Source organism: Epinephelus moara, chromosome 8, assembly GCF_006386435.1.
Source record: "Epinephelus moara isolate mb chromosome 8, YSFRI_EMoa_1.0, whole genome shotgun sequence".
Taxonomy (NCBI): domain Eukaryota; kingdom Metazoa; phylum Chordata; class Actinopteri; order Perciformes; family Serranidae; genus Epinephelus; species Epinephelus moara.
Genome location: NC_065513.1, coordinates 18,871,529 through 18,896,879, shown reverse-complemented (window position 1 = coordinate 18,896,879; position 25,351 = coordinate 18,871,529). Strand labels below are relative to the sequence as shown.

The 25,351-nt window shown below is 42.1% G+C and overlaps 1 long non-coding RNA gene across 1 annotated transcript in view; it reads left to right on the top strand.

Moving 5' to 3' along the window:
- LOC126393989 (uncharacterized) overlaps positions 1–24,042 on the top strand; it is a 37,487-nt gene extending 13,445 nt beyond the window's left edge. The window contains exon 2 of the long non-coding RNA XR_007570324.1: positions 23,400–24,042. This is a non-coding gene — a long non-coding RNA (uncharacterized LOC126393989). The remainder of the gene's footprint in view (positions 1–23,399) is intronic.
- Positions 24,043–25,351: the final 1,309 nt, after the last annotated feature.

Sequence of the window (25,351 nt, the reverse complement as noted above, 5' to 3'; positions counted from 1 at the left end):
GTTTTCGTTACCTTTGAATGATTCATTTGTGTTAGAATAGGGAGCAGGTCCTCGTCCACAGAGTCCACCATTTTACACTGGCATGTTTCTACAGGAGCCCAGAACGGACAAACGAAACACTAGTTCTAGATAAGGACATTAGCGTTTTTCACGTTTTTGCATCGGCCAGCCTAGTTAGCAGCCCCTCCATGATGAGCTGAACAGCATAAGAAAAATGCTGATTTTTAACATGAAACATCTTTATTCTGTATTTTTACGAGTGTAAATTCCCGTGTCCGTGTGTTTTGGAGAGGAAGAGACCTCTCCAGATAATCTGGCTCCTGGTAAAAACCTCTGGAACAACGAACACTGAAGGAATCATTGGCACATGAGGGAAATTTCAGCTGGTTGCAAGATGCCACTAAATCCTACACATTGCTCCTTAAACATGGAAGACTGTGAATCATTTTCAGTTTCAAATTACAAGTCAATGTTGTCTTTTTTAACCATGACCACAATTGTTCTCTAAGCTTATTGTAACTATGACAACTGAGGTCCCCTAAGCTCTACAAAATAGTAATTTCAACCCAAACGATGTTGCCCTAATCTTAACTAACAATTTTTTAACCCAAACTTTGATTTTTCCGTAAACCTAACCAAGTTATTTTTGTGCCTTAACCTAACCAAACCTTAACCAAAATGTTGTCACATCATAAAATGAAATTTTTACAGTTCCGGAAGACAGACAAATGATGTCATCCTGCCGATAGGAGCATCAGGCATTGCTTGTATGTGTTATGCAAGGCAATTAGAACAATGTATTTTGTTGTTTTATTTGGAGAACTTGTCGGTTTTTCAAGGATGTATTTTTACTTCTCGGTTAAAGAATAACTTGTTTGTGAACATGTGAACATTTAATACCAAAGCATCTGATCTGTATGCTTTTATAATTACATACACATTTTTTTGTTGTCTTTTATAGAAAGGCAGTCTCGGCAGCACTGACCACAGACCAATCAACCCCTCTGACACTTGTCCTTCCTCTCATCATTCCCCCATTATGAGCACACATGTTCAACACCCTTTCATTGATCTGAGAAGTCCCTAGACGAAGGTTCAAGGCTCTCTGACCTCAGTCATTTAACCCTTGACCTCAGCTACTGGCTGAAAGCATGTCCCAATCCGGGAATTCAGTTCATTTCAGGTGGCCCGTGGCTTCAAAAAGATATTTAAGAATCACGTTTTGGAGATACATTTGCTCTAAATGAGTAGGTTTTGAAACTTGCAATGACATTTTGTACATCGTATAATTATCTGGACCAACAAAAGTACAAAGAAGACCTTAAGGCGATTTTGTAAAACATCTTTTCAAGGTCAAGAACTTTCACACTTAAGGATCGCTCTGTTTTTTTCATGACAGTTTGATGGACAGATCGTTTTTAAAGGCCCAAAGTTCAGTTAAAAAAGGTGCTCATGTGTCATTATTTGAGTGTCATATGGAGCAAAATGCCTCCGGTCATAATGAATCGCTCTGTATCTCACATTGATCGCCATCCACATCCCTTGGAGATTCTCTTTACATATGGGGTCATATACATACAAGCAGTCCCTGTCACGAATCTCGTAACCTGACATTGATCTTCAACTTTGACGTTTGGCTTTCATTACTGGCTGAAGGGCGTTGTTTGTGAGAGTGATCTTCATGTAAAGTGCTCATAAACGATCACAGGCCATGCAGGCAGATTTATGATCATGGGGGTTACAAGGAGACGTGGGACAATGCAGCATCTCATCTATACTCGTATAAATAGCACAGTCGTGTGAGTTTGGGGTTTGTATGCGGTCATGGTGGTGGTGATGATGGCGATGATGGTGGTGATGAGGAGGGGGAGGTGGTGGAGAAATATGGGGAGGCGGGGTTAAAACGGGGAAGGGCGACAAACAAGGTGTTGCGCCACAAGTTGTGTTTGAGATGCTTTTGGTGGGATAATATAGTTAAACCGAGTCAGGTGCTAATTCGTATGAAAACTACCATGCAAATGCTCATATGGATACAAAACACATATTAACATGCTAATTCTGGATGTAGCTCATGGTCAGGAAATGCTGCACCTCTGGCCCCTTATTTCCATGCTGAATAGTTAACCTTGAGATCAACGCTGGAAAATGCAATCCTCAAAGACTGTCCCTCTAAAGACCCCATCTAGAGAGTTAATTATGGTTTCTCTCTCACAGTTCTGCATTGTTAATGACTTCCCGTACATATTTTTCTCCCCTTTTCAAACTATAGTGCTTTCTGTCATGATGCTTTATCTAGGTAGGTGTCGGGCTGGGAATTCAGTGTGTTCTTATTCTTCCTCTGCATCAAAACTCAGTGTATTCGCCTCGCTTTTTAGTCCTAATTCTGACGGCAAGGTAGCAGCTCACGACAAGGGTCATTAATCCTCCACTTGTCCGGCCTAAGTCACTAATGATGTCCACTAACTAGCGCTGGAATCCTTCAGCAAGAGTCTCCTGGGAATGAGGTCGGGGTGTTTGCTTCGTGAACTCTGACCTCTAGTGACCACAGTGGTCTGACCCACACATGTGCTCTTGTACCAATGAGGTCATCAATGGGACCTTGTCAAGGGCCTTGAGCAAACAGATTAGGCCCCATTGTTTGTAAATAGGATGACCAGCTGCCTCGCTGCCCATCACTATAATTATGTGACCCGTGAAGAGGAAAACTGACACAAGGCCCAGTTTATCAGGAGCTCAAGTGGTAGTCAAAGTCATTTAAAGGCATCACTGATGAAGATGTGTTTTATTTCTGCTATAACAAAAATTTTTGTTTGTATGAGAATGCGAATATAAATTTAAATTCTAGTATCGTACAGTTCAGTTAATGTATAATCTTTTACACAAACCAATAAAAATTAAAGTTCACAGAATAATTTGAACCAAAAATTGACCAGTCACACACTAATCCTAGAAAAAAATAGCCAAGGAGTCTTGAGTTAATTTTAGTGCTGCGTAGCGCCTTTCATTCCCTCGTTAACCCCCTGCCCCACAACAACTTGCCCCCCTACCACTGAACCACCCTGCCTGTGTCCACCCAATCCTGCCCCCCCACCCCATTCCCCTTGGAGGGTGCAGCGTGGCTGACCATATCCTCATTTGACCTGCATCTCCCATATGGAGAGAGGCAGTAGACGGATTGAGAGGAGACACTGCTGGAGGGTCAGAGGTTAAATGACCAGGACTGTTTACAAGGCGATGGGGAGTTCAAACAGCAGACGCTTGTCCAGTCTTTGTCCCCACCCTGTTAATGACTCCATTAAAGACTGATGGAGTAGAGAGACGGAGTATTTAAGCCATTATTGGTTGACGATATAAGTATATATTTGTTTAAATGATAATCTTGAATAACTGATCTACTGAATTATAAAGTTTATCAGAAGTTGGTTTTGGCATAGAAATATATAATGTCAATATATAATGGAACTTTTTAGAAATCTATTAACACACAAGAAAATATTCTCCAGTCTAATGGATAAGCAGCCTCCAGTGCAAACCTAAAGCTTCCACACCTCAGCTTCTATACGTCTCCTCACATGGGTTATGAATCTGATTAACACAGGGTTTGCTTTTGTTTGGACACCCTGTGTTTACATAAAGAGGCCCAGTGGGACCAGCCCTGGAGGTCAGGGGGTCGAATCTCGGTTGTCAGAGAGCCTTGTGACATTTCTTTCCCACGTTTCCCGGCTGCCATTGTCCGCGGCGAGGAGCCCCCGTTAACGTTTGGCCCTGGGAGGTAGTGTGGCGTGAGAGGGAGGCCTAGGGGCATTGGACCCTCAGCGGGTCCCTGGGAAACGGGCGTAACCAGGCGGGGCTGAGGCGAGCGGGGACAGCATGGGGTCATTTTCCGGCTTGCTGCCCCTCTAAAGGGCTTTGGAGCACAGTATTGGCCCCTGGAGGAGTGCTGGTGTGGAAGACAGTACAAAGGGCTTTGTCTGCATGTGTGTGAGTGAGTGTGTGTGTGTGTGTGTGTGTTAGTGAGAGAGAGAGCAGGTTTGTGTGAGTATCAAAATGATTATTCTACAAGTAAGCTATAAATTCTGCTCTCCGGTTTTATTAATTGTGATGATGGATAAGGAAGTTATATAATGTCATGGTGATATTATCAGGTGGAAGAGCAGCAACCAGAGTTGTTAAAAAAATAAAAAAAAAGAAATCCAGCAAGGTGTGTGATCACAAAATATGGAATGATGTTCCCGTAATGATGTCGGCTGCCAGGACTCTCACATAATTGCTGATTATTTCCAAATGAATAACAATGTAATGTAAGTAGAATGCAAAAAAAATACTGAAGTAAAATATCTTGAATAATAAATTGGATTAACATACAGTATGTGAGAACTAATTTCAGAGGTCACGGGATAAAATATTTGCATTGTGACACAGAATGACAGTATTATAAATGGTAATTTCTTTAATAAAACATGATTTATTAACTGATTTAATCACTATAGTTGGACTGTTGGAGTGATCACAGGTGTTTCTAGCATTTAAATAAGAAAATGGGAACATTTTGCTGCAAATTCTACAAAAAGCAAAGACAAAAATACTTGTGCAATATTCAGATTATAATTTCTTCACAATTCTACTTTGTTTGTTTTAGATATATTTAGTAAATATGCCATATGCTTATTCATACAACCCATGACCCTGCAGCATTAACACACAAATTCCTTCCTCCTTACACCTTTCCTCACTAAGGAGATGTGCATTTACATTTTGCCTCTTGTAGTCCTAGGATGTCATCTGAAGCTAACACACCGAGCTATTGAATAATAAATAGACATCAGCAAAAATGAATAAATAAAACATATCATCCTGCCATTATCACCTTTTCTCTGTCTACATGCCAGAAAAAATAAAACCAACGTTCCTACTTATAATAAGGTCATCCTTTTTTAATGTTAGCCTGTGCGTATCTTCAGGGTCTCTGACAGGTTTTCAGGAGTCTGGGTTTGCAGTGGAGTCGACGTGTACAGTTATGTGTGACTGGGGCTTTGTTGATCTGAGGGGGGTGCTTGCTCGCTAGCTTTGAGAGATGATGGTAGAGAAAGACCCCCTCCACCCCAACACACTCACTCTGGCACACACACACACACACACACACACACACACACACACACACACCGGCACTGCTCCTGTGGAGAGCAAAGATAGAAGCAGAAGAGGATCTTGAGGGAGAAACGGTCTCTGGTGTACAGTGCACGGAGAGGATCTGTGCCGTTTTCTCTCCTCTCGGTGCAGCTGTGGTGACGGATGGCAGCCATTTTGTTTTATGCATTAAAGATTCACTGTGTGCCCCTCACATCTTTAAATATTTTTGAGGTCATCCCGGGGGAATGTGATGAATATAAACAAAATCCACACACCTGAACTTTGATTTGGTCTTTTTTTCTGTGAGAGGTGATTTTATGTTTTCCTGGTAATCATCGTTTCTTATTCGTTAACTGCATTTGATTCACGTTTTTTCTCCTCAACACAAAGTCAGTGTTGAGAAGCTTGTTTGGAAATGTAACAGCTACAGATTGCTAATTGCCCCGTTAAAATGTAATAAGCAAAGTAACGATTTTAATTACCTCTTCAAAGTAATGTAACCTACAGTGGCATAAGGTAGTTATGATGGGCCCCAGTGCATGCTATTATGCACATATCGTCTTGTCACATGATCATAGGCTTGACATTGGATAACATCATCATACATATTACCCAGCAACCATTATTTCATTTTGTATACAACAAAAAATACCCCAGAAATTAAGAAATGATTAATTAGATTTAACTATTTTAATTGCTAATTTTAATTGTTGCATATAATCTAGTTATTGATGCTATTGACTATTATACAAAAAATATACCTTTTTCAAAGCAAATGGCACTATTTTTTTTATTTAATTTTTAATTTCTTTGTTGGAGGGCCTACTTTCTCCATGGGCTCCCCACTCCACGGGCCCCGGTGCAACCACACTGCCTCCACTGTCTATATTTACGCCCCTAGTAACATATTACATATTTGATTACTTTTTTAATTACTTTTCTAACATGTTTTTAACTGGGCAATAAAACTGAAAAAGTGTCAGGAAATAGGCTGTACCAAAAAAATCTACTTGCATGGCAAAAAGATGCAAAGCAACAGAATGAATGTTACACATATATTCAGGTGTAACCCATGTGTAATCACCAACATTGTGATTTGTAACTGTAATTTAATTACTTTTTTCCCCTCAATGACTGTAACTGATTACATTAGTTTTGCACTTTAATCACATGTCACTAATTAGATGTAACTAGTTACTCCCCAACACTGCACAAAGTAACCATAAGCTACAGTGTACTCCAGGTTGAGGGACAAAAAGAAGAACACTGGCAGAGATGGGAATTTTTACACATGGGAAAAAATGGAGAAGCACGGTTTTTTTGTCTCCAATAGACCATGCCAGCTCTTGAGTGCTATATATGAAAGTTTAAATAAAATGTCTATTCATCCCATTGTAAGTTTACCTGGGCTGAACGTATTACCAGTAGCATATCAGCCACAAGAACTAGGCTGATAGAATCTCTCCACTCTTCCAAATCGCAGACAAAACATTGCAATCTAGTGGCTGATTGCAGCTATTTTCTTGCTTCTCTCTTAAGCAGAATTGTTTCCTGGCCCTTACGGATTGAGTTTATCAGGTGTTGAAGAATGGAATAGGGATGGTTTATCAGGTGTTAAACAACAGAATAGAATATTGTGGGAAAAAGGTCACAACTTTTTACAGAACTCAAAACCAAACTTTGTTTCAATTTCATTGCAGAACGAGGGCACAAAACCTTTAGATCTGAAAAAAAGAAGAAGTGCCAGGTGCTTTGGATGCACTACAGCATTTCCACACATCTCTTGTCGAGTAGCCCTGGTGCGTGGGAGGGTGCCATTTTATTTTCAAATGTATTTATTCATAGATCTGACATTTTAAACAACCTCTGCGTGCCTGCAGAGTTACAAAGCAAGCTAATTTTCTATCATATTCCATAGGTTTAAGGCTCCATCACGTTCCATAGGCCGTTAGATCTGAGGACTATTCACTTGCTGTCTTTCTCTCTTCGCCTCCTGCACTCCCAAAGCCTGAACCTGAACTTGGGAGTGCAGGCATAGATTTATATGCATGCCCCTCCTTTGATGACAGGGTAAATATTCACACAGACAGCCAAGGTGCCCCCGTCATTACCCATGTGCTGTGTGTTTGCCCACCAGTTAAATTCTTAGGGGGATTGTTTGGTGAGATGAATGGGGCCAAAGTGCTGAAGGACGTATCGGAGTTCAGCAAACAAAACCTCCCCTGATTGGCTCAGCAACAGCTCGGTCCAGTGGGCAAAGTTAGCGGCGAGGAGGTGAGAGGAAGGGTGGGGGTGGGGGGGGAGCCGTTGTAGGGTTTCGCCTGTCAATTACGGCTGCTGTGAATGGCTGAGAGGTGGAGAGCGCTCTGCTGTACTCGCCATCTCCCTGGTCCTGTTGGATCTGTGGAGATAGCTGAGGTGTCGTTCACCTCAAATAAGAAAAACCCTGTCAATATTCAACTATTTAATAACCCTGAATGTGCAGCTCACGGTGCCTTTTGAAGACTGTGGGGTCTGCATTTCCCTTTGATGTACTTTCATTGTCAGACTCTCTATCTGAAATCTTCGAAGATGGAATTGGTGACATTTTCTCTTTTTTTCATTCATTCAATCCAACCTCAAAGGTTTCCAGCAGTATTTCTCTAGTCCAAGATGCTTTGTTGTATAGAGGGGAGGGGGGGCATTCAAGTTGGCTGTAGTTCCCCACTAGGATTTCTATCACTGGGTAATGGAACACCAGGAGATTTAGGCAAGGATGTTACTGACAAAATATATATTTTTTGATGTGCCTTGCCTACTAAAGCGTAGACCTCGGTGTCTAGATTGCTCCAATTTAGCTCCTTTTTCTAAAGTCAGAAGCACAAAGATACATTGAAGCACATGAGCATGCCTTCTCTTAAACATAGACTCAAACACACACACCGACAAAGCTCAATATTGACAGATGATTTGTGTATTTGCTTTAATGTAATTATAGCATGCTAGCCCATGAAACATAGTTACATTAGCCTACTTATATTATGCCTCCATCCAAGGATCCTCACTGACTGTGTTATTATAGATCTACCATTACGGCTCTAACGTTGCTCTAGCAATGGGGCAAGAAAAATAGCCAAACTTCCTTTGTTTCTCAGTTAAAGGTAACGAGTTGATTGTGAAACTGAAAAGAGGTGATAATCAGGAATTGTTCTTTGGACCCAAACATTGTGCTACATTTGAGGGGACAACTGACCTTGATGTGCTAAATAATTATGTTAATTAGGTGGTCAATGACCTCTAGAAACATTTAGCTGCATTAATGCAACATCTGTAGGCAAGAGTAGTATGGGTCAATCAAATTTCAGCGTACTTTGGTTGCGGGCAGGTAAACTGTCCAGAGAGCAAAAGAGGCAGAAGGCATTGGCCAAAATGCAGTCTAAGAACCCATCGGTGCTCATCTCACAATGATATAGCATTTTAATTAGCTTTGTTAGCCGGTTACTTGTGAAGCAATCTGGTCGTAGCGAGATAATCCCCATAGACCCCTGTGTTAAAATGCCCAACTTTATAGTAATATGTTTGCAGCTTGGTACAAAAACAGTTTGGTCAATAAAGCTAAAATTCAAGACAATAGTGTAGGCGTGATTTTTTTTTTTATATAACTCACTGTTTACATTTTATCACAGCTTAAAGTTGTGCATAATTAAGGGCGTGGCTGCTTGAGTGACAGGCTGTGAGTCAGGCCCACCCCTCACTCATCAACAGCTCCACCCCCTCGTCCAAATATGGTCACTTCTGACTCCAAAGAAACAACATGGCAACAGCTGAAATGCTGAACTTGAGGCTTTGAAACATCAGTCCACAAACCAATGGGTGACGTCATAGTAGCTACATCAATTATTTTTACCAGTGGTTCTCAAATGTAGTGCCACAGCACACTGGTGTGACGTGATGCAAATCCAGGTGTACCGTGGGATTTTGTGATGACCACACATTATTATTGCAGTATTCAACCGGGCCTATACAAAAAGTTATGAATGAATTGTTTAATTGACTGTATCAGTATGTTGTGTGCACCTATTTCCTAATAAAGAGGCAAACTCTACCTAAAAATATGATTTAATTTAATTCAATTAATTAATAAAAACCTTCAAGGGGAACCTATTTGTCGCTGTTTGCGTGAGGGAATGATAAGTATGTGACACATCACATTATCTTACGTTATTTTCCGTTTAAATAGTTGTGTTATTGGTGCTTTCATGTAATTTTAAAACGGTTAAAATAAATTCTTGAAACATTTTGTTGATGAATATTTCATGAGGAATAGTTGGTCATCAATTGTTATTTGATATCAGACATTTATGTTGTGATAAGAGTGATAACACATGTTATAGAGGCTATTTTGCACAGATTTAATACTGGTGTGCCTTGAGATTTTGGCTTGCCTTGGGCCTTGGGCACAAAAAGTTTGAAAACCACTGTTTTATACAGTCTATGGTCGTCTCAAGTTACAGAATATCCATTGCCCAGGTGTCCGCTGGCTACACCGGACTCCCAAAAATATTGGATGTTGCCCTCAGCAGCTAAATCATCATCAGACCGATAGTCGATGGGTTCCAAGACTGGATGGTTAATACAGCATGTAGTCAAGTGGCTATTGGAACATGATGAAGTTGATGAAGTGTACAACTGAGCATTGACAAACCAACAGGTCAGTTACCAAATACCAAAAACCTGTAAATGAAAAAGAAGATGTAACCCATACTGTGTCATGACCTTGACACCAGCAGCAGAAAAAGGTAAACTCAGTCTGGGTCCTCTAAAGTCAGTCAAGGTTGTCAGTTTCCCTCCAGCTTGTGTCACTCTCCTTATTCCCTTAAAAGCTTTTCCCTGCATGTTATAGAGGAGGGCACAGCTGTTGGTTTAGCTGTGTTTATCTGTTATTTTCTGTTGCAAGCTTTTTATTCAAAGGGGGAAAGGTTGGGTTAATGCAGCATTATCTGTTTTGTTAAAAATCAGTAGACTTTGCTTATTTCTTTGTTGAGTTGTGTGGAATTTTTAGTGTCTGTGACTGAAGATTTTTGCATGACGCCCAAAGAAAGTTTCAGGTCTCACTGGTTGTTATGGCCATGAGGTTAACGTTGATGGAATTTCCAATGCAGGTTGTATTTATGGTAACAGTGAGTCCTAAAACTTGGAAATGAGTTAGCATTTTAGCACTACTGGTTCCCTCGTCTTGAAGTCAAAGTTTTTTGAATGGGTTTTTGTTTAGATGCCTGAAATGACGTCTGTGGTTAACACAAGCTTAAGAGACTTTCACATTGACATAAAATACGTCACTAAATACCCCACTCGTGAATGTTAAAGCTTTAATGTGTCTTAGAAACGGCTAGCAAGTGGCTGAAAGACACTACAGAGTGTCATCACGGTGAACACAATCTTACAGCCTTGTTGTAGTGGTGACGTTAAGTCATGTGACCATAGTGTAGTTTGTTTATAGACGAACGTTAGCTTTTCACCACCTCCAAAAGTAGTGTTTGTTTGCGAAGATTGTCTTGCTGACCAAACGTGTAGGTATCATAAACTTTTGTTTACCACAGAGCTTATTTTCTGCAATAATCCAAAATCCAATGGGGAAAATCCCATTGGATACAAACACACATGGTTGGGTTTAGGAAAAAAGAACAGGGTTTGGCGTTAGAATGTTATGGGACATGAACACCGCTCTCTTGGGTGAAAGTCCGTGTTTGTTGGAACCATCCACCGACCTTCCCGCCCGCCCCATTCGAACTTTCGCCGCCCTAACTTTCGTCCTTGTCCCGCTGCGTTTCCCCCTGAAACTGCCGGGCGCCGTTTAACTATAACGACAACCGGCTGCAGATCACACCAACATTAAAGGACGGCTTTTTTGTTGGTTTCTGATGCCGCAAGTCACTGCCCAAGCGCTGCATTTTGACGATTTCAGAGTGAGACCAGACTCCGTCGGCCTACAAAATATGTCATCCCCGCAGCGTGCTATTTCACTCTATCACATAGAGCAATACTGAGTGCCAAATCACAATGTGAGTTATTCTTCAGCTACCATGCTCAGAATTTAGGCTGGGATTTTAGTTGCAGCGGCTGCAGTCGCTTTAATCACCAGTTAAACATCACATTGATTTCATCACAGTGTTTTCTCAGCAGTATATTTCAAGACTATGTTCGAATTGGTAGCCTACTAGCTTTTCAATGAGGGAAAATCACCTGGTAAAGTGACCACAAAGGCAAAATGACTCAACCTAATCTCCCATTGTGGGACTTTTATGCCACTACATTACCTTTTACTATATTTGAACAATTTATTACAGGTATTGCACATAGCAGTACGCTACATCCGTAAGATCTGTCAGGCTTAAGATTCAGTGCAAATAAGCACAGATGGCCGACTGTTAAAATGTGTATGTTTCAGTATACGTGTTTTAAAGCATTATGTGTAAATTTTTAATGAAAATATAAAGTGCATTGCTAACGGACCAATGGAGTTGTGGTGATTATATAAATGCCCTTTTCACTTATGCTTCAAATTTAACTTCACTTTTGCATTTACTTCAACTCAATGATAGCACCACCTCCTTGACCTTTCGTGTCAAAATATCCAATAAACACCTGAAAAAACACAAAGTAGAGCCCTGAGCCAAGGCAGTTATGATATTGAGTCTGTGCAATACTAGTGCAAGCAGAGTCCCTGTGAAATGAATACTGTGGACTTTCCCTCGCTGTAAAGTATCTTTCAAGGTCTGTCTTGAGGAGGGCATAACTATAGAGCCAACACTCCAGAGCGCGTAGCTGTAATGTCTAACAACTTCCTCCATTTCTCCTTCTCATATTCAGCTAATTTGAGTCTCCCCGTCTCTCTGTGGTGCTGTGTGCTCTATACATCTTCACCCACCATTCCCTCACATTTTCACTCCGTGCACTCTCACTCTGGAGGACCTATACACTGGCAGATAAGAGGAAATGAAGTCTCGTCTGCACAATTTGAAGCGCTGCTTTGAAGCTGAATGTGAAATAGCAGCTCCGCTCCTCTCTGCTCCTCTCCGGCTGGTAAAATAAGGGCCCTCTCGTTAAAAGCACTTTACCTGTGCTCCCTCTATGGATCATTGCTCTCATTAAACAGATTTGGGGTTACATTCAAATCACAATTACTCCAAGCACTAACTGTTAATGGGCACAAGGGTTGAAAGAGTAAGAGAAATGTTTCTGACATTTCTTTTTATATCTCTCTTTGAGCAGGGATGAGAACACATCAAAGGGTGTAAGGTGGAGCATAAACTAACCTAAACCTGAATGGGGATTGATTTCAAAGATGTGCAATATTGAACTGTACCTGAAATCACAGCCAAAAAATTTAAACTTTGTGCTAGATTTTAATCTTATGGTCTGCTGGGAACAGTTACTTACATAATAGTTATATGTTTAAAATATAGAACTGAATTTCCTCTCCAGACTGAGCTGGTAACTAGAGCGCATTCTTGCCCTTATGTGACCTTTCAGTACTTACTGAGCGAGTTTTTCTGTACTTGAATATGCAACACACATTACTGTGTGTCTCCGCGAGTGTGTGTTTGTCTGGGGAGTGTTGTATATGTACCAGACTGTCGAGAACACCCCCTGGGTCCTACTGCACAATGCCAAGAAGAGTGCAGGCAAGATACTTTCATCTGCTCACCACAGAGATCCTGCTGGGTGTGTGTGTGCGTGCGTGTGTGTGTGTGTATGTGAGGGCATACGTGCATATGTTTGTGTGTGTCTGAACTGTTTGTCTGAATGGTAAAGAGGAGAGATATGTCACCTTGAGCTCTGCAACACAGAGAGGAAACATACTTTCTTTGCATTGCAGATACAGTAACTCTTCCTAATTTGACGTGATCATTTAGATTTAACAGTATTTAAATGACTGTTTGCACTTTGCGTCAACTGTTCCTCAGATAAAGATAAAGCTATTTAAAACTCATTGCTTCCTGTGAGAGTAACCTGCTGACTGCCTCAGGAAAAGAAAGCGATATTAAGTTTTTCACAAATGACCAAAAGAAACCAGAATGTGGATATTTCCTCATGATGCATCTTAGTGTGCGTTTCAGAGAAGCAGAATATACAGTAGGCACACAATTTAGCATTCTGTGTGTATTTGTGAGCATGCATGTGGTTGCACCTCGCTGCTACTATGTTGTTGTGTGTGCCGTTTTACCGTATGTGTAAGGGCCTCTCCTGGTGACTGCCTAGGGCAATAAGCACAGGATGTAATCCCATGTATGCCTCCAGTCTCTTAGCTGCCTGCGTAGATGTGGAGGAACGTTTTAGCCCCTGCAGTGTGCCGTAGGGCACAAGTGCTCACCCTCCTGTACTGCTAACAGACAGCAGCTGCCTGGTGCAGTTTCCTCCAAGCTTTCACCATTTGCGCGCGACTCTTTCCACACTCCATCTGTGCGGCACAGTTCAATTTGCAGCAATGAGAGACGGCTTAAGGAGGGAGAAATTGACTTTTGACAGCCATTATATTAAAGTATGCACACTTTCACAAATTTGTATCAGTGTCTGGAGGTGAGGAGCACTCTCTTGCCTGAAAATCAAATCATCTACTTAATGTATAGCCATATCTTGATTGGCACTTGGTTGTGCGAAAGCTAAGATCTATAGTAAGTAAAACGTGCTTAGAGTGAAGCCAAATGTCGCGCATTGATTGAAAACCGAGTGAAGACATCCTTAGTGCTCAATTCAGGCTCTGTGACAGGCAATCAAATTTCATTTGACAAATGAATTCAAGGAAACAGTCTGACATGAATAGCTTTACTCAGTAGGTGCACAGAAATCATATCACTTAAAATAAACATCAAGGGAAGTTATCTAAGCTTTTATTGTGTGCTTAAAATAGTTGAAGCTGATTCTCTGGTAAAAACTAAAGCTACACAAGCAAGATTGTTAAGTGAAAATGTGCCTGTTATTTCGGCCTAAATCAGAAAGTGGGGCTGCATCAGTGGAATAATCCCATCCTCCATAACTGAGACTCAGTGGGTTTGCCCTAAATGTATTCTGCTGTCGGATATTGCCACTTCTTCGCCTTTCGGAAGTAACAAATGTAAACTCAAGCACTGTCATCATAAATGTTAGTATATGAGAACACTACTCTGAGAGACTCTGGCCTTACTTGCATCTCTTATCATTTCTGAATCATGTGAAATAAAAAGGGATCATATGTTCAGGCTGCTAAACACCAGTGTTGTGTGTTCAATTTGCTGCAATGTGATCAATACTCAGAAACAGGGATGTACACAAACGTGAAGGGGCTGTTGCTCTAACCTGGAAAAAGGGGCAGGCTTCATCGCAAGGCTTTTCTGAAGTGGAGCTTTTAGGGTTAGCCCCTACAGAAATGAACTTTCTCTGACATTATTCTAAAGACGGAAAACTATATTATGCGCCAATATTATATAGTGTGTATTAATAATTGATTGAAATGCTCATTTTTAGTTACTTCCAACTTTTTTAAAACACTTCTAAGAAAATAGGCTTAATTCCCATTTAATGCATTGTGTGGTTGCGTGACTTTTTTTATTCACCTGGTGGTCTGAATCCAGCTCTTCAAAGCTGCACTCCTGAGCTGCCTCCCTCAGCTCTCTGCTGTCTCTCTCCTGCATACAGCTCACTGCCTACATGTTAGCCAGCTAGCAAGCAAGCTAAGGCCTAGTCCACACTACCCATGTACTTCTGAAATTGTGTATTATTCTATGCAATTTGGCTTTTTGGCCACACGCAACCGCACTTTTGGGCCCCCGAAACCGCGTTTCTTTGAAACCAGAGTCCAGGGTGAAGTTTTTGGAAGACTCCGGTGCCAGCGGTTGCGTGTAGATAGAATAATGGCAGTATTTTATTACCTGTCTCCACTGTTTGATGTCAGAGCGACGGTAAATAGCTAGTGAAATCGCAGACCAAACAAACATGCTGGTGCTAACTTTATTTGTGAGCGTGCTATCTGCTCTCTTTGGATGGCATATCCAGCTGCTCGACCTAATTCAACAGCAGAGGTGCCTGAACAGACTCCCAATCCACATTTTCTTGTATTTTATCCACTTTGTATTCATTTGTTACCTTGAGGAGCAATTCTACCTTGCTATCGGTCCACACGAAAGACTCACCCCTGCCTCGATTCACCATTGTTGGTTAAAAAAGAAAGAAAGAAAGAAAGAAAGAAAGAAAGAAAGGTAAGGTTGTTTCGCGCTATTTTTGTGGATCGGGTTGTTTTTATTTTCCGCACTTCCCTATTCCGGTATTGACTCTGACTTCTGATTGATTAAAATGGCCTTTCCGTTAGAAGTTACATCGCCACCTACTGCTTTGGCATGTGTATTACATCACTTGGTAGCGGGTTTTGCGGTTTCATGTAGATATCATATTTTTTTATCACACCACTCATGTGGACAAATTTTTTTTGGAAACCAGAGCCTGAAAACCTTTGGTTTCAGAAGTACACGGGTCCGTGTGGACTAGGCCTAAGATTGGTTAGTGAGATAGCATAACAGAAGGCGATATTGTATGACATGATGCAAGCGTGAGCTGTGCGTTGTTCCAAATTATACATGAAGATTTTTTGCCCAGTGTATCTCATTGGTGAAACCACTCTGGAGCCCTCAAGTTGGCAACAACCCTGTCAGATGACAGGGCTAACAGGGCATTGTTTTGAGTCACGTTTTCATTTATTACAATCATACATATTTCTCTTTCACAACAGCAAAAATAAAACTTCTTTTTGTTCTCCTCTAAATGGGCAGCTCAGCCAAAGAGGGCAAATGGCTGTTGCTTGGGCAACTTTAGCAAGTACCTGTGAGCATCCCTGCACAGAAACATATCACAGCACATGATGTGTTCGAAGCTGAAATTGTAGAACTGAGCAAACCTGTATCACTCATCACTGTTTCTCGCCTGGGTTTGATTGTATGGCTGAAATGCCTTTACTCTTTTACATGATCTATATTATATAATCACCCAGTGCTGTCAAGGTGTTGCCGATCCCCTGAATTAATAAGATGGAGGAATTGCTTTCACTTGATATTGTCACTGGTGCTTTTACCGTTTGCTGTGAAACCTGTCATAGCCTATTTCCTTTCTGTCCATGTCCTTATCCTTTCAACTGCTTTATTATTACCGTGGCCTGACCTCCTGTGGCGTATATTGAGAGTTCTGATGAGGTTGTCGAGGAAGGCTGGAGAAGTGACAGGTGGTCTTGATGATAACTATCCATCGACCCCCTTCTATCTCACCACGGTGCAAACCTCCACCACTGATCTCACCTCTGATGTCCACAAATGCAACAGAACACAGCAGAAAGGCAGATCAATAGGTGTCATAATCGATAGGTCAGAATGAGGAATCACTGAAAGGTCAGCGGCAATCGATTCCCTCGTTATTGCACTGCAACCTCTCTGCTGTTGCATGTTGGTCATTAACTATGAAACCCTGCAGGATGCCAGCCCCCCTGCCTGCTTTCCGTAACATCAGCTAATCCTAATTATTAGTTCCGCTCTGGCTGGAGGGGCAGACGACGACATTTTCTTCATCTGTGTGTGATGTGTTATGTTATGATATCTGCCTGGCCCTCACACCCCTGACCTGTCTCTCTGTGAGACAGTTCCTTGTTAGGAGAAAGTCAGTCCGCCCCCTGCTGCATGTAGCCGCTGCCATACAACCATCATTATTGAATGACAGTGCTGTATGTAGCTGCCACGCCACAAGGTTCTCAGACCAGCATTCTTGAACTCCAGGACACTTTCCCAGAATGACATGGGGTCCAGATCATGAATCTTACACCACTCAACCCAGTGCGATCTTGGTCCACCGTGGAGCTTAGCAAGATATCCACGTGAGCTCTCAGCTCTGCAAGGGAATAGGACAGGATCACCCAGTTGAGCCAAATCTGATTTTCACCTTAGTCGAGACTGGTGTGAAGCGATGATGATGATGTTTTGATGGCCTTGAGAAATGCAGTGTCATGGGGGTGACAAATGAATGTCAGGAACCAGCTTAGGTAAGGGACTGTGTTTCATGGAATTAAGACCTATGTGAGGAGCGACCAGTGTCTAAACAAAGTCCATGCATACTCACACCAGGTGTACATACAACATGCCAAACACGAGCAAAAATACTGAAAGCCTTAATCAACTGTGAGCTGGTGTGGAAATTAAATAAAAATAATCCACAATACAAATTGAATAAATTGAAAACCAGTTGCCGACATGCATGTTCAGTGCTGAAGAAAAAAAATCAAGCCTGTGCCGTGGCCAAGCAACTACACAACTCTCTTTTGACCCTCTAAACCCGTTTTGTCCAGTGCTTCTCCCCTGAAATGGCATTAGCATAAATCTCCAGCCCATAGAGGTAATGATGGCGTGAAATTATGGCTGCCTCAGCAGACCTTATTCCCCTCTCCGCTCTCCCTCCCTCTGGGTCCAAGGCCTCAGCCTTCGACTGAGACCATCTCCCATGCCTTCTTTCTCCCTCCTTCCTCTCCCTCTCTCTCCTCCTTTGCCTCCCAGTTCCATTCAAAGGGAATGTGTAACTGAATTTGAAATTGAGTGCCCTTCTTTCAAGGACCACAGCTAATGAGACGTTTTGCCTTGAAATCCAGGCCGGATGGGGGGAGACCCTGATGGGCGAGGCCTGGAGATGATAGCCGCCCTGTACGTCAGGTGTAAGGCTGTCCGGATCTCTTACCGCTGAGAAGGGGAAAGGTGGTTTCTATAGGTGTGAGAAATAAGGATAAGCCTTTATAGCATGAACACCCTTCTCTGGGTCACCTGGGGCTGCCATTGTGAACCTGAAATAATACGCCTGTGTGATCTGTATCTATGTGCAAAGAGGAGACCGACACCAGCCAGGCCTCCCCCTTTTGCATACATGTATTAGGAGCTATGGTGAAAAAAAAAAAAGCCCATAAGGGTCTGGAGAGAGATAGGAGGTGACAATTAGATTGAGATGGAAGAAAGTACACTGGAGTGGGTCAGAGCGAGTTGAGGAAGGATGGAGTTTGGAGAGATGGAGAAGAGAGTCAAAGAGATGGAAAGGGGGTCGGGCCCATAGAAACAGGTATACTTGACAGTTTGCGGTCCGGGGATCATCCGAGAGACGCCGCATGGGTGCAATGATGAAAGGAATCGAGAGCTTTGCGTCCTAGGGGTTCTCCCTTTAATCAGGGGCCCCGAGGAGAGAACCTTGCAGCCTATGGGCCCCTGGCCGCTGCTAGCCACTGTCATGCTAATGAAAGAGGCTCAGGGTGTGAATGGAGAGGCTAGCTTGTTACCAGCGTGCTAATTAATGCATGCGGCAGGGGTGTGCGTGTGAGTGAGGGTTTTTTTTTATGCATTTTAATGAAGTCTCTGTGTACGTGTGAGTGTGTGCATGCGTGTCAGGATGACAGGGATTTGAGGCATGGAGTGAGACGGATGTGCGACCAGGTTTAAAAATAGGGGCTCAAGAGTGCAGAACACAGCAGATGCATTGAGGAGGAGTGTGAGAATAATTTGCTGGGAATTACCTGAAGTTGAGTCGGCCCCCTGCTTTATTGTGTGACTCTATAATAAAATGTTTTAGCTTCAAAATACAGTTAAAAACACAGAAGGGTTACTGCAGATTGCATCGGCTACAAACCCAAAGAATTATGCTGCGTATTTTAACATTAATTAAACTGATCAAGAGCTGTAATTAATCAATTTTACTATTACTAGTATTATTTATGAATACATACATGCAGCTGCAGCCTGCCCCGTCTCGATCATTGTGCAGTGGAAACAATCCTGTCTGATTTACTTTCTCACGACTAGCTACATCACGTTGACTGCTGTTTGTCAGTGCTCTTGTGTCTGTCATGTCCCAGACTATATGACAAAAAATTATCCTTGGAGATCTGTTAAGGGCCTCACCCCCAGACAACCCTCTCTGTCTACCCGCCGTTCCCACGGACAAATAGATGGGGGACTTGAGGATGGCCATAGGCGCAGCATATGGCTCTAGGCGGCAGCATTGTTCTGAGCTGTTTGCGTAAGATGAAAAAAAAACGCCATTGTTGCACGTGTCACTCAGACAAGACGTAGGGGCATGTGTCAGGGCAAAGGGAATGCCATCAAAGTCTGTGACCTTTTAATTTGCTGGTGGCCTCTCCCACAGACCTCTGTGTCTGCCGTACATGCCCCACTCTGTGATTTGGGACTCTATCAATCTCACCGGTATTGACAAGGGACATGTTTGTTAGATTCAATTTGATTGATTTAACCCAGGAGGAAAATCCATGGGTAGAGGTTTGTTATAAAATGCCGACATGTATAAAAAATTATTTCCACAATGGGGGCTGAGATAAATTAGGTTAAATGCTGTGAGGTTATGGCCTGTGAGAGAATTACTACAAGGCTGGATATATGAAATTGTCATCTTTGAAGAATTGAAATTATTTTCTAGAGCATCAACATGGATATCTCAGAGGATGTGACCCAGTACAGACGAGATACACTAATAAAATATGCTCTACTTTTTTTCCATCAGTCAGTACAATTTTAAACAGCCACTCAGAGTTTTAGTTCTTCAAGTTTTTATCTTTAGCACAAAGACAACTACAAAGTCAAATTATTATTTTGAATTGTGGGGTATTAGACGCATATAAATATCCGTCAATTATCACTGCCAACACACTTTATGCATTTCTGCTGTGATCATTTTAAATGCAGTTACGTCCATGTAAAACACAGCGTACTGGGTATCAGAAAACACTGTTCTCTGTCTCTATGAGTGCTACATGTACTGGAGGTCCCTATGTTTTGTTCCACCAGTACAGCCGCCCATATTCCATCCTACCCCCCAACCTTGTCCACCCTGTAAAGTGCCATTATAAAAATGTCAAGGGGTCCCTCTCTCTCGTCCTGCCTGTCAAAATCATGTGCCATTATGCAAATCAGCGTGTGAACACACACTCTCGAAGATTTACATAGGCTGTATGGGCTATAGGCAGTGCTGAATTCAGATGATTACAGAATTAATCCGGGGGGATACATACTGCATGTATACATTTATGAAAATAAGGAAGTATTTTACATTTGGCCTTGAAGATTAAAACATTATCACGGCATTAACATATATGTAGCAGCTGTGGCTCAGGAGGTGGAGCGGGTCTTCTAATAATCACAGGGTTGATGGTTCGATCTTTGAATCCTCCTGTCCACATGTCTTGGGCAAGACGCTGAATCCGATGTTGCTCCTGATTGGCAGGTCAGCATCTTATATGGAAGCTTCATCACCATCTGTGCATGTGAATGGGTGAATGAGAGGCAAATTGTAAAGCACTTTGTCAGCTAAGGCAGATGAGTGCAGTCCATTTTTGACAACATAATTGTTTTCTTTTCTATCTCTGTCCGAAGGCTGATTTATTCAAGTTTTCTGTACAAAAAAAAAGCAGTTGTTTGCTATTAGTTCTTCAATATAATTAAAGTTGTTGTACAAAAAAAGTATACATTGAAAAAATTTAAAAAATGAAAATCAGAACTGAAAAGATATAGCTAAATCCAAATGTGTTTGGCCTCCAGTTCAGTTCAAGTCAGTCTGACACATGCTCAAATCTGAATATATTCCTCAAGTTAAGAGGATTTTCCTCCATTGATATATTTTATTGAAGAGATCATACTAAATGGTCCAATGCCAGCACCCCCCTTAAATTGGGTTTAAAGTGATTTTCTCACTGACTATTAGGTAGAAGTGCATGTGTGATTTTATCCTTTTTACATTTCTTAACTCTTTCCTCTTTCACTGGTCTTAAATGTCTGTGTTTGAATTGCAGTGTCTGGAGTGGCTTTTGCGGTTCTGCAGAAATGGAAATAGTGTGCGTGAGAAAAAAGGGAAAGAGGGACATAAAAGGTAGAAAAATGTCATTTTTGGTCAAAAAGCATGAATGTACCCGAAGTGGAGGTCAACCCTATAATGTAACCATTTGGAGGGATAATCATTAAAGTCATTTACTATGACTTTCACTGCATTGCTTCTTAAGTAATGGCAGAGGTAAGTCCTATTGAAAGGAAAGTGAAAAGAGTTATGTGTATCCTTCTGGTGCACCTGTACTATACAGAACGATACATTACGGAAAATCAAGAAAGGACAGATAACTTCACTGCTCTATGACACATCAGGGTATCCATTAGCGGCAGAAAGAGCATGAGAGAAAAAAAAAGACAGGGAGAAAAGGAGAACGAAATAGAGATCGGGCCTTCTGTTTTGACAGCCCTGAACCAGAATATTGCTCCATTGTTTGTTTCTCAGAGCAGAGGAGTCATGGATGTGGTTTGAGTGACAGTGAGTCCGATGTACGCTGACATGCGGAGCTGCTTCACATTTCCTCTAATTGCTCCGCATTGCCCGAGCTTGGCACACATGTAGAGCATGGTAAGAGGCGCCTCTTTTTAGGTCGAAACAGAGGGTGCTGTGATTTGGCATACAAAGAGAAAAGGAGGCACGGGGGGGAAGAAGAAGAAGAAGAAGAGCACGAGGAGGAGGAGGAGGAGGAGAAGGGCTTGAAGAGGAGGTATTCTATTATTCCTGAAAGACTACTCTGAAGGACAGAGAGGTGATGGCCTTGCTTGTACAACTCTGTGGCATAATAATGTCCTGCATTAAATCTCCGGCCAGTTAAAGCATAGATATAGTGCCACCGCGCGAGATATATGACATCAGGTACCGTCTGCCAGTCAGGTGTCAACGATGCACGCCATAGGTTTTGTGGAAATAACCAAATGTAGAAACAAAGACAGGGATGTGAGGGGGGACAATACAGTGGCATACATAGCGTCAGTTTTGATTCATGGTGTGCTGAAAAGCTCTGAGATTGGAGGAAATCCTTGCAAGGGAGGGAAAAAAGCCTCTATCCTTGCTGATGCTATTTTAATTAAATAGTTGCTAGGTTACATCGTGCAGAACGACAGGGGTGGGTGGTGTGGCACAGGCACCCGGGCGAAGGGAATGGCGTGTGTGTGTGTGTATGTTGGTGTGTGTGTGTGTGAGGGGACATGTCCCTGAACAATGAAAGCACATCCCTTTTTTTCCACACCCAATCTATAATAAGGATTTCAAATGTGAGACATATTGACATGAAATACAGTGAGAGCGATTTTACACTCTCTAAAACTCTCTCTGGCTCTCCCCCTCTCCCTCTCGCGCTCTCCCCATATTCGTCTGTCTTTTTCATTTTTCTCTCACAGATCAGAGGGTGGGGGGAAGCCCCCTTTCATCTCGGTGACAGTGCTTTTCACCTCCACTGGTGACTTACCGAGGACTAGTGCTCCCATTGCACCCTGGGATGCCAGACGGTGGAGAATGCCACGGGCCTGTGTGCCCTGGCAACCACTCCTGTTTCAGTGACCCCCCCCTTCCCAACACACACACACACACATACACATACACACACACCTCCTCCAGCCTTCTTTAGCTCTCCACTCCCAGCCTCCATCCAGGGCTCTGACCACACAGAAACCCAGACAGGGCACTGATGGATGGGGTGAGGAGACAGCAGAGAGTCCCTTGATGTTGGAAATAAATCTGACAGGCCCTACTGGATAAGGCCAAGCGTAATCTTTCTCATTGACTTCAGTGTGAAGGGTGTGTGTGTGTATGTGTGTGTGGGTTTGTCCTTTTTTTCCACACCCTTTTCTTTATTTTCAACACCCTCACTCATCTCCACCTCGGCCCTTCTTCCCTCTTCCCTCTATGCCAGCAGAGATAATGCCATAATTTACAGCTATGCATTGTAGAAGATGAATGATAGTTGCTTTTCTTGCTTAATATGCATTCACCACTACCAGATAATAGTCTTTTTGTAGGAAGAATAAAAGAAATACCTTCAAAAGGAATTGAGCATTTTTATGTTATATTCTCCCCCTAATGTGCTAAAAGTGATATATAATTCTCCGTCTTTCATTAGAAACAAAATTGATAATGATGAAAGTGTGCTACGTTTTTCTATAGCTGCTCCTTCTTCATATTCTTGAGTGAAATATTGCAGGGTGAAAAAAAAGTTAGCTTTTCAGTTTTTTCCTCACATAGTCTCCTGAGTGTATATGGAGCCAGCTTAAAAAAAAAAAAGTGGGGAAAAGAAACACGCAGGCAAACACACACACAAATGATTTTGCAAAAACATCCACTCTTGATGCATATACAGCATAAATATGTATTCCATGTCTCAGTCACAAACACCTATTTCTCTTTCTACCTTCACTTCTGTGTCTCCCCTGCAGACAGTGTATAGTACAAGAGGCTGAAGCTACAGTATGTGGGTGTTTCAGCACCAAGAGGAGCTGGGGGACCCTTGTGTCCAGGGGCCAGTTTCCTCCCTCGGGACTCCTCTAAGTGACTCCGGTGACCTGTTGCCCTCCTCGGTTGGTCGGCATGCGCTCCAGCAGGTCGCGGCGAGAGGTCAGGGGGGTCGTTTGAAGCAACGTGGTGTCAATGTGTGACCTTCTCGCAGACAAACAGGAGGATCAAACGGCAAATTAACTCTCCGAACAAGGTCATGTTTTGAATTTTGGGTTGAAGGACTTGACAAGATTGCTGATTTTATGGAAATTAACTCAAGTGCAATTATTCGTGGTTGTTTAGTTCCTGAATTTGGCTTCCTATCACAATATGACAACAGCTTATTTTGTTTTTCAACTTATTTCTTAGAAGATATACAAATTGATGCTAAATTTTATTTGAGAGGTTTCCAAGATAATACTGTTTTGGATATATACATAGACTCATGAATGCTTTTATTTCTCTTTACCAAATCAAATTCAGTGTAAACAGCTAACCTGAACAAAGAAAAGCCAAGATATGGTCAGATTATTGTTGAAATGCCCCTTTAATAGACACAATAAAGTCAGTGAAACACAAATATAATACTCTGTGTTTGCATATCTTTATTTTTTAATATTTATTTTTTCTCCCATGTTCCAAAATCAGTATCACGTGTTATATCATCCGAACTGAACAATCACGCCGTAACCATTCATGGTGTTTCAGGTACAAGCTAACTGACACAAATTTCTCCCTTTATCCAGAGTAATGTTCCGACTTTGCCGCCTTCATTCCAATCAGTTTTACATTTCCTGAAAACAGTGTGGAGTAACATTGTCTTAATTAGGAACATAGGCCGGCTTTACAGCAATGTGTGGGAGGACCTGGAGGTTGAGGTGCTCCGTGAATGCAATGTGCATCATCAGCCTAATAAAATCTAACAGTGAAAATTAAGTCACTTGGACCTGAGGCACGCAGAACAACAGGATCCCTGAAGCAAAATGATGCAGGTTTCAGTTGTGTGTGAGAGAGAGAGAGTGTGTGTGTGAGTGTGTGTACCCGCGTGGATATGTGTGTGTTTACATAGGTGCACTTGCTAGAGCGTAGAACCACAAAGGAAGCAATTATAAAAATATGTTTGTTACTGTATTAATTCTGTCTTTGGAACAGAGAGGAGAGAAACCCCACGCTGAAGACGCGATGTAGGCTGCAGCTCCTTTGTCCTAGTTTGAGCACCACATTCACCAAAGTGCATCAAAGTGTCAGCAATTCAAACATGAAAAATGGATGAGGACAATGGTGCATTTCTCACAATTTTTCTAATAAACTGTCAATCAAACGGCCCCATGAATGACACTAATATCATATGATGCAGCATTCCATATCAAAGATCTCATCGATGCTCGTTCCCCCTTTGGCTCAATCTGAGGCCTGTCCTCCCCTCTTATTATCACCATCATCATTCGGACATGAAAGGCGAGAAACAAGTGCTGCACCATTGCCAAGGAGAAACCTTGATCTTGGAGCATTTGCATTCGCCACCTAGTTCCACTGGATGTATGAACGCGTTACCAAGGTGCTCCCTGATTGGATGGCACTGAAAAGCTGGCATTCTGCTAATGCTCAAAGCAAGCAGGCTCTCCCCCCTCCCCCCTCCATGCACTGTCACACTCAGCTGGCGGCACTAGGGGGCAGTCCACTCTGTTGGTTGTTATTGTGAAGGAGGCATCTACAGTAGGGTTTTCATCAAGAGAAATAAGGCACGGCAAGAGTTTAAAAATATATATATATATTTAAATATGTATATATAGAGAGAGGAGAATTAATTTATTCATTCATGTTGATTCCTTAAAAAATCTATTTGGTTTCTGTGAGCTTAATGTCCTGCCTTTCCACCATGAAAGACATTAAG